The sequence below is a fragment of the Triticum aestivum genome, chromosome 1B, assembly GCF_018294505.1.
Source record: "Triticum aestivum cultivar Chinese Spring chromosome 1B, IWGSC CS RefSeq v2.1, whole genome shotgun sequence".
Lineage (NCBI taxonomy): Eukaryota > Viridiplantae > Streptophyta > Magnoliopsida > Poales > Poaceae > Triticum > Triticum aestivum.
In genome coordinates, this window is record NC_057795.1 from 486,398,362 (window position 1) to 486,409,100 (window position 10,739).

Sequence of the window (10,739 nt, forward strand, 5' to 3'; positions counted from 1 at the left end):
ACACTTTCCTGGGTCATGCCCGACCTCGGCCAGACCATACGCCGCAACCCGACCTAGGCTTAATAGAGAGGTCAAGCACACCGGACTAAACCTATGCCCCCAGGGGTCATGGGCCATCTCCCTGGGAACTCCTGCACATTGCGTGGGCGGCCGGTGAGCAGACCTAGCTACCTCCTTCAACAAGGCAGGTGCTTACGCAGTCCAACCCGGCGCGCGCCGCTTAGTCGCTGACGTCTATTAAGCTTCGGCTGATGTATACGACGTAGAACGCCCATACTATGCCCACGTGATGGTTAGTGCTATCAGGCCAGAGGCCCCTTGGATCAAATATCCAAATCGTAGTGGATTAGGAACGCACGGTAACAAGCAGAGACTCACGAAAGATCTGAACCCGTTGCCCCGTCTCGAGGACTTGCGGCAAGGGCTAAGAATGCCCGGCCACACCTCGTAATTATCTCTCGGGCACCTTCCAGGTCAACCCGTCTCCACATCACTCGCGAGTACCCCTCAGGGTCGACCCGCCTTTCCAAGTAATAGTTGTAAAGTCCAAGTATCCGTGTGTCCAAACATCAAGGGGAAAACCCGAGGAATCACCCCCGGTGAATTCCAGTTGATGTAATCATCAAGGTGAACGTAAGAGGAATCACCCCCGAGGTTCACACTTGAGGGGTTGCATGACAGAGTCGTATTGGAAGTGGTTAAGGTGGAATCACCCATGATGACCATGATCGAATAACTACACTACAGGGTTAACATCAGAAGTGTTGTGGAGGTCTCACCCTCGGCACTCGATAGTAACCCAGCAGTGTCGAGCAACTAAGGGGGAAGTGATGTGCGGTGTCGGGGCCTGGTCTTCGATCCCGTTGATCGGGTCTTCTGATAATCCAGCGGGGCAGTCGGGACAAAGTGGGGGTCTCTGATGGGTCTCTACTCAACCTATACTAAACAGTTTAGGATAAGCAGGTAGGTAACAACAATAGGTCACAATAAACAAGCTATGCATCAGAATAGGAGCAAACAATAACAGTAGCAAAATCTAATGCAAGCGTGAGAGAATGGAATGGGCGATATCGGGATGATCAAAGGGGGGCTTGCCTGGTTGCTCTGGCAAGGAGGGGTCGTCGTCGACATAGTCGATCACAGGGGCAGCATTAGTCTCGGGGTCTACCGGAGAGAAGAGGAGGAAGAAACAGTAAATATAAAGCAAAAATAGCATAACAGGACAACAGGCAGAGCTAGACGTGTTCTAACGCCGTGCTACATGATACCGGCGAGGGGGGAAGTCAACTGGGAATGTTTTCTAGGTTCCGGACCTGTGTCAGACAGATGACAGGAGAGGGAAAGTTCCATGTGCAGCATGCTAGGGGCATGTGACAGATGAATGGACCGCGTATCCGGATTCATTGGATTTTTCTGAGCAACTTTCATGTAGAAAACATTTTCATCTGAGTTACGGTTTAATTTCTATGAATTTTCAAAGTTTTAAACATTTTCTGGAATTATATAAACTAGCAGAACGCCCGTGCGTTGCTACGGGCTATCCGCAATATCTGTAACATCCGGGTTCAACACAAAAACCCTATCCAATGATGCACCTTCCCTTTTTTCTGTCGGAACCTCTCATTCTTGACCAATTTTCCGCCGTAGCGAGACATTTCTCGTTTTTTCTCTCACTGGCGCCACCTCCATTAAAAGCATATGACAGCCAACTCATCTTCGCCATGCATTGCAGTAAGGATGAAAATTTCTTGTTTACGATATAATAGAGTGGGTTAAACTAACACATACTATTAACACAAAACAACAAATAACTACAGAGATCTTTCCTAGTCACCAATAAGCTCCACCTCCATCCATATGCTAGAAGGGATAATTGTCGTTCTTCTCTTCTTCATATTTCCCTACGTCTTCTACTCCATGCCTCTTCGCCAATCCGTTTAATTGGCACCAACCAGCACCACATCAACATTAATGTGTTCATCATCGATGCCTCATCTTCTTCTTTCTCATTCCTCGGCAACTTTAGTTCTCATTCCTACTTATTTCCTAGAATACTCTTTCTTTCTTTTTGTTTCTCTTATTATTTGGAACACTCTTACTTTCTCCAACACCATCCACCACTTTGGCTTCAGTTCTTTTTCCTTCTTGTTTTTGGAACACTCTTCCTTTTTTACTATCGCATGAACCACCTAGCTAGTGTTGTGTCATGTTGTCCTCACCCGCGAACATTTCGGCCACCGTCATCGAGTGGACATCCCGCGGAGCATAGACTTCATCCATCTTGGTGAATGCTAGGTCGCCCATGTCGCGAGCGCATGGTGGCCGGTGTCCATGTTGGCAAGCGGTGCTCGGTGGTTTGCAATGTAACTGAGAGCCCATTGATTGTTTTTGCCCACAAGCGCTTTCAAAATGATTCACCATGACTAATTGCTTGCTTAATTAATTAAGTACACAAAAAATGAATGCCTAATTAATTGCCAACCAAATGAATTAATTATCTGACTAATTGGAAATATCCCTACTTCTAATTATCTGTAGGCGTTGGCTAACAAATTAATTAATTGCATTAATAACTCAATTTTTAAATTGATTCAGTGCGAAAAAATTCATATTCAAATGGACCTAATTAATTGCATATGTAATTAACTATCTAGATGATTAATTGCATCAATGGTTTGATTTTCAAATTGGTTTAGTGCTCGATTTCTAAATTATTACCATATAATTATCATATTCGAAATTTTCTGAGTCATGACCTTACCATACCTGGATTGATGAGATTTCTGAGTTTATAGCCTTGGCATACGTGGATTAATTGTGATTGATTACCATAAATACGTTGGGTATTGCCGGCCAGACAAGAGAAGAGGAAAACCGTTGGAAGGGGGTGGTGGGAGGTGGGACAAAAAAACTAGACGAAAAATAACCGGTTGCTACGGACTATAGTGCATATAAGTGAATCAAACAAATGATTAAGTTTGTCCTCAAGGTCGAAGCTCATTTCTCCCAGTCTGGGCTCCCCAAATCCAGACCATATGTGGGGAAGAAATGTGGTTGTCTTATTTTCAACATGTGGGCTCAATACAGAAACCCTGTCCCATGACACACCCTTTCCTTTTCCTAATAGAGCCCTCTCCTTGTGTATGTGATGCCCCCCGCTCTCCGCCCTAATCCCCTCCCCTTGTGTATGTGCTGATCCACCACCAAGGCGTGCACCGAGTCCGTGCAGATTCCTAGTTCTTTCATCTCTATGTTCGATCAGACATTGGATTACAAAGATCCATCGTGAGTTGTAAGAAGCCAATTAGCAAGTTTAAAATGGACCAAAAGTGAATTTATTCACATAGTGCTGGATGCCCATGTGTTGCCACATGCTAAAAAAACTATATGTACAACAAGAAATGTGCTAACAAAATGTTTTTACAAAAAGAAAGGTTGTGTGATATGAGTCATATACTATTTACATGTGATGATATCTCATGCTCATGATGTGGTAGATAAATGCATCTCCTCGTCATCTTCATGCCCCTCCCTCTTCTCAGCCGCCACATGACACGCCACTTCCTCCCACAATCCTTCTTCTTGTTGTTTTCTTCCACCACCTCCACCTTGCATCAAAATATTAAATGCCTAAGTTGTGGAACAGTACAACCAGAGAAAATAGCAGTCAAAGGGAGGAATTAGCTAGTTAGATTGTAGATGCATGCATGAGTCAGCCGGCGCAAGGGAAGTTGCGCGGAGCGCCATGACGAACTCGTAGTCTAGGCCCGAGCCATTACACCTCGGCGGCAGACAGCGGCCAGCACAGCCGCTGCCCGCTGGGTCGCTACTCGCTAGTGCCCACCGCGCTGTTGAATCCGCCGCTGATTGTAGCCACTGCATACAGTGTTCGCGCCGCCATGATGGTGCCCGACGAGGACGGCACAGGGCGGCGGAGTCGTGCATATCCAGCGGTGAGATCGAACAGCGAGGCGAGGTGACCGGCAGCGAACGGGCAGGGCCTGCGGCGTCGGCTGCAGATCTCCTGGAATAGAGAAAAAGAGAGAGAGGTAGAGACTGAGGAAGGAGAGGTAGGGCGCAGGAAGAGGAGAGGGATACTGGTGTCCATGGCGAGGCCTCCGTTGTCTACCGGCAAACCTCCATGGCTAAGGTAAGGTGCATCTACACCCGTAACACACCAGCATGACCTGACGGTGAACAGGTTCACGTGACGAGCGCGGGGCTGGCAATCACCATTTCCTGGTCCTCCTCGCTGATGCATAACGGGCATGCATCGCTGCCTGGGTCGCTCACCATGAAGAAGAAGATAGGGTGGAGGAATTGAGCGAGGGATGAGGAATCAAGCGGCTTGTACGGCAGGGGGCCAAACCATGATAAAAATCAGTACAACCCGTGCGAGGTGGAGAATGAAATGACTTACCTATAGCTCATGATTCGATTGAGATGATAGGGAAGGAAGGAAAATTGTGATTTAGTCAGACAAAGTTTTGGAAAGTTCTGATTCAGCTGAGAAATAGATGGAAATAATGCCTCAGGATGAGAAGGTCACGATTAGGGTATGGCAAGAAGAACTTTTTTGGAAAGCTTTGATTCTGGTGATAATTACCATATTCGAAATTTCCTTAGTTACAGCCTTACCCTAATCGTGGATTAATTGTGATTGATTAATTGTGATTTCTGAGTTTATAGCCTTACCATACGTGGATTAATTGTGATTGATTACCATAAATACGTTGGGTATTGTCGGCCAGATTATAGCATTACCATACATGGATTGATTTATTACTATAATTATCATATTTGAGATTTCTAAGTTTATAGCCTTACCATACGTGGATTAATTGTGATTGATTACCATAAATACGTTGGGTATTGTCGGCCAGACGAGAAAGAGAAAAACCGGTGGGAGGGGGGTGGTGGGAGGTGGGACGAAGAAAACCGGTTGAAAATAAACCGGTTGAAATTAAACCGGTTGAAAGTGGGGGGGCTATTCAACCAATTCGTCCATTAGGAGTAGAGATTAATAGAAGGGTTTATTGCGTCCGCATGACGTCACAATGACATCAGCAGTCAGCAGGGCGGCTGACCAGGTCAAACCAGGCATGTGGGTCCAGTGGGACCCACCTGTCATAGACTAAGGCTAACTAAACAGGGTTAATTAGATTAGTTAATTGATTAGGTTAATTAAACACAATTAATTAGGTTAATTAACTAATTAATGTATTTATTTATTTATTTTAAAAACCTTTTTTAAGGGGGCATGGGGCCCCAACGTTAGTGGCCTATGGGGCCTAAACGGGCGACGGGTTATGGGTGTGTGGGTGCGGGGCGCACCCAGGCGCCCACCACGCGAGGGGAGGGGAGGCCGGCCGGGGTTGTGCCCGGTGGTGGCGAGGCCACGGCGGCCAGCGGCAGGCGTTAGCCGGCGGCCGGAGGCGGCGGGGCAGAGGCGGGGCGTCGCCAGGCGATGAGCAGCAGCTCGCAAGCGGGAGGGGCGTGGGGGCAAGGCGTGGCCATGGCGCGGTGGGACGCGGGCTCGCCTGCGGCAACAGGAGGGAGCTATAGGCGTGCGGGGTGGAGGGAACGGTCGGCGAGCGCGGTGGCGCGACCGCGGACGTGAAAGGCGGGCGGCTGCAGCGTCGGTGCAATGGTGGCCGCGAGCTCCTCGGGAGCTCGGGCATGACGGCGGGGACGGGGCCCAGGCGTGGAGTCGTGCTGGCGTGCGTGTTGGATGCTTGGGAGCTCCATGAGCTCGACTGCGTGCACGGGCACGAGCTTTGCGGTCAGTGGCCGCGACGGCGAGGCGAACGGCGGCGGCGAGCTACTACTACGAAGGAAACTGCGACCCAGCACATCCTAGAGCTAAGCGAGGGGTCAGAGGGGGAGCTAGAGCTTACAGCGCGGCACACGAAGGCCCTCGAGTGAACGGGAGCGCAGAGGGAGGCCGAATCGACAGCGGCGGTGTCCAGCGACCGAAGAAGGGGATCGAGTGGTCGGCTGCTGTGCTACTCCCCGCCTTCACCCAATGGCACCGGACGAAGAGGACGACGGCGATGGAGCTCCAGGATAGCTTGGCGAGGCCGGAGGGGCTCGGTGGCTGCATAATTGAGCGGTGCTCGGCGGCGAGCTTTGGGCAAGCTCAAGACCGAGAGAGAGTGAGAGAGAGCGTGAGCACATGGCCGAGAGGGAGAGAGCGAGCGTGCGGGGGGAAATATCTGGGGACCGCGGCGTCAGCCTTCTCCCCTCGCTACGCTGACGAGGCGCGGGACGGCGAGCTGGTCCGGCGGCGATGCGCGGGCGCGCGCCCTCGGTCGATTGAACAGTGGGAGGAGAACACGACAGAGGAAAGGCTGGGCTGGGCCGTCTTGGGCTGCAGGCTAGGTAAGTTTCAGCCCATTTTTCTCATTTCTTGTTTTTTTAAATGAGCTGCTAACTTGGATTAGTTAGTGCACCAAATGATTTTCGTAAAAAGTGCCACTAGCCACATTAAATACTTTGCAATATACTAAGTTCGTACAGAAAGTTTGAGGCATTTTGGAATCCACTTGAATTTTGCTGACATTTAAAAAGACTGGAAAAGTGTTCCCGGGCCATTGTTTTAAAACCAGAGGCATTTTGGGAAACCAAATGAGGTTGGTTTCATCATGACAATTAACGAGAGATTATTTGCCACACCTTGAACATTTTAGCTTTCATGTTTGAAAACTTTGAGTTTTGGACTTTATTTTGAATTTGAAATTTGAACTGGAATAGAATCAAAGTGAGATTAGCAACAGTAACAATGATGACAAGGCATCATTAGAGGGGGATTACTGTAGCATGATTCTTGGGGTGTTACAAATCTCCTCCACTACAAGAAATCTCGTCCCGAGATTTAAGAGGCGGAGTAAGGGAGAAAGACTCGGGAAGGACGAAGCTCAACACAAGATAGGTACCCGGGGGCTATCTCGATGAACGTGGCATAAAGGCATCTCTCGAGTTGAAATGGAAAGTCACCAAGAGCAAGGTAAGAAGGTGCAATATGAAGCTTCAACTGGGTAGGCAATCATTCATTGCTTGGAACAGAGGGTGAAAGGGGTTCAGAGCAATGGGAATAAGTATTGCGTTTGATACCAGAACATATCACAATAAGGTGGCTCGCGAATTACATATGAAGCCAAGCGTGAGGAACAATTTTGGAAGACAGGGATGTACAGGAGAGTCAGGGTTCGATCCTGTGGAACTGTGGGTTAAAAGTAGGAAGGGCCCTGACATCTTGCATGGTCATGATAGCGAGGCATGTCAAAGAATAGCATGTCTGTTATGGTTGCAACAACGTTGGTACCAAGGGCGAGGGAAAAAGAGAACCATTTTCCTGCTCGTTGAACGAGGCGGACCTATAGGCAAGGTTCTTGTCCATCAGTGGTTACCGGAATGTCATCAACAATAGTAACAGGGTCTTACTGATAGAGTTGTACACCGAGGCATTTACATAAGCAGGGAATTATTACTTCTTATATCATATAGATCACAAGAAGGTTTAAACATACCAATGGAAAAGAAAAATATGATTATCAAATTAAACAGAACAATGGAAAGGAAAAACCTGTTTAAACACATATTTCAGGGGTATATCCTTCCCAAGGACAAACAGAGCAGGATATCCATGACAGGATAGAAGTACAAAACCATTTAGGTAAGGGGAGAGGAATTTCATGACATTACCCAAACAACAGTGTTTGAATAAGTGATCAAGAAACAGTTAGTATTGCGCCTCCAATGTTCTTAATGATGTTCGGAGTACCACAATCATGCTTCGGAATAGCATTGACATGGTGTTTCAAGAAAGATTGAATCTGAAGGTCACAAGAAGTACAAAGGAATAATTCCAAGAATGTCATGGAATGTAAGATATAACTAAAACATGATCAAGTCTGTATTGGCAGGAAGTCAAGGATGGTGTTGATGACAACACGAATCATCGATAGGCAAGGATGGTATTTCTCCTCAAGAATTTGATTGATATCTTAGAACAAGGCAGTATATTGATGGTGAACACGACAAATTTTGTCGAGAGGCTCTATGAAGATGCCATCGAGCAGCAACGACATCAAGCAAAAGGAATGATGAAGCGAAGGCTATTGGAAGCACAGATACGGCACAAGCTTGGATTCATGCTTGTTGATCAAGGTGGAATGATAAAATGAGGAAGATCGACATAAGCTTCGCTCATCGTTGAAAAGTTGTGCTCTGGGAATAAGGACCAGGTAGCATAGTTAAAAGTTGGCATGATAAAAACATAGTCGATCAGGCTAGGAATGACTGGAAGGATTATTAAACTTGTAAGAAACAAAAATTACTTAAGAGTTATCGAATCGGAGTGCGGAACTGATTCACTTACCGGTGTTCTCGAGTGACCAACCACTCAGAACCCGGGGATATTGGAATTGGTGATCAATAGTACTTCGATGAAGAACTCATAAGAAGTTATGTAGTTCCTTCGATATTCCCGAGATACCAAGGGGTAACACTCGAGAGTAAATCAGAATAGAGGTTGGGCAGGCATATTGGTTTGCAGAAGACAAGTGCTTTAGCTTGTCCGTGAAAAGGGATCAAACAAGAACAATCATGGTCGGGATCACGACTGCAAAGAATCAAAGCAAAATACCAAATGGATTATAACAAGAGTTTATTATTATTATTATTACGAGTGGCTTCCATGATAAGTTCTACATCGGGTCCATGGGCATGAACACAAAGGTTCAAGGTCGACTCCCACTTCTTCAACGCGTAACCTTTCATTCACTTCTCGCTTTCGATGAAGTTGTACTGTTAGAATTTATCTGGCGAAACACCAGAAGAGTATGACTTGTGAGAACTCTCGGGTTCACACGGATTAGGAAAGGCGTAGGTTCAACCCATAGGGGCATCTTAGGAACCTATCCCAAAAACTTCTGAAGTAAACAACACAAGCTCGAAAGCAGAGCATGGTTGACAAAAGGAGAGGATACAATTACCAAAGGCATTATGTATTTGGGAAAGAACTTCACGAGGTTCTTTGAATATGAAGGACACTGTTGGATGATACTCCAATAATGGATCAGGTGATCCACAACAGAGCTGATGTGAGTATCGATATTCAATCAGAAGAAGAAATAATGCAGAGGCATCGGATTTTGGAAATATCTGATAATTCCAAAGCTTAAATGCAAATGGATTATGATTTCCAATTCGGGGGATCAGAAGCAGACGCTCTGATCAAGGATGGATAAGTAGAATAGACCTAGGGGCACAATCGATGACAAATAGATTGGTCGAGAACCAGCTCATGTTCAAAATGGCGTCTGAGCTGGAAAGATAATTTAGAAGGATCAACTGATGATTGCGTGCTTTCACACACATGTTGAATCGATAGGATCAAAATGATGGTGTCAAAGGATACTAATGAATATTGCTACACATATGGAAAGCTTCCATAATGCAAGCAGACAAGTATTTGCAGAGCAATAGTTTGAAGAGGATTCTCGGAAGATCGTATAGTATTTACAAGTATTTTGAAAAGCATATGAACAACTAGGGATGAGCGGACCTCGGTTAAGTGAACTATCCTTAGTGCAAAAGAAGCTGCAAAGCAGAAGGCACAAGGATTCTCGGAACAACGGAGAGTCCTAGGGGTATCTTGTAACAACATGAGCAACTGGGGATGAAGGTACAAGCGGCAAGGAGGTCATTCACGAGGATTACCAGTGGTCAGGAACTGTAAGGCAGTGGGCACAGAGTCTCGAGAAACATCGATGAGTATCCGTAGAATCTTCTGGCGAAGCAGGCGGTCATCGGTAACGTCGGGGATCTCCGGGAGGAAGTGGGTACGAGAACCTAATGTCGGAGTTAGTAAAATGTTTAACCTAAATAGAAGAGAGATCAGAATCCCAGAGTATAGACGAGGAATAAAAGATCCTAGTACCACCCATCGGCGACGTGGGCCTGTAAGCCACACAGCCAAGTTAGTAAAACAGTTTTGGATGACTAGACTCAACTTTGGCCAAGGACTTGTAAGAGGGGCTACCTACAGGCAATCAGCTCTGATACCAACTTGTGACGCCCTCGATTCAATCATACACTAATCATACACGCAAATGTGTACGATCAAGATCAAGGACTCACGGGAAGATATCACAACACAACTCTAGACACAAATTAAAATAATACAAGCTTTATATTACAAGCCAGGGGCCTCGAGGGCTCGAATACATAAGCTCGAATACAGAAGAGTTAGCGGAAGCAAACAATATCTGAGTACAGACATAAGTTAGACAAGTTTGCCTTAAGAAGGCCAGTACAAAAGCATCTATGGTCGAAAAGGCAAGGCCTCCTTCCTGGGAGCCTCCTAACTACTCCTGGTCGTCAACGGTCTCCACGTAGTAGTAGGCATCAGCGGTGGCATCTGGCTCCTGGGCTCCGACATCTGGTTGCATCAACCGGAAAGAAAAGAAAGGGGGGAAAGGGGGAGCAAAGCAACCGTGAGTACTCATCCAAAGTACTCGCAAGCAAGGATCTACACTACATATGCAACATTATCAAAGGAAGGTTGTATATGTGGACTGGGCTGCAGAAATGCCAGAATAGAGAGAAGGCCTAGTCCTATCAAAGACTAGCATCTTCTGGAAACCACCATCTTGCAGAAAACAGGAGGGAGTAGAGTAGCATAAAGTAAAGTAGTAGTAGTAGTGTTATCAACCTCGGCCAGAGATCCTTTCTCG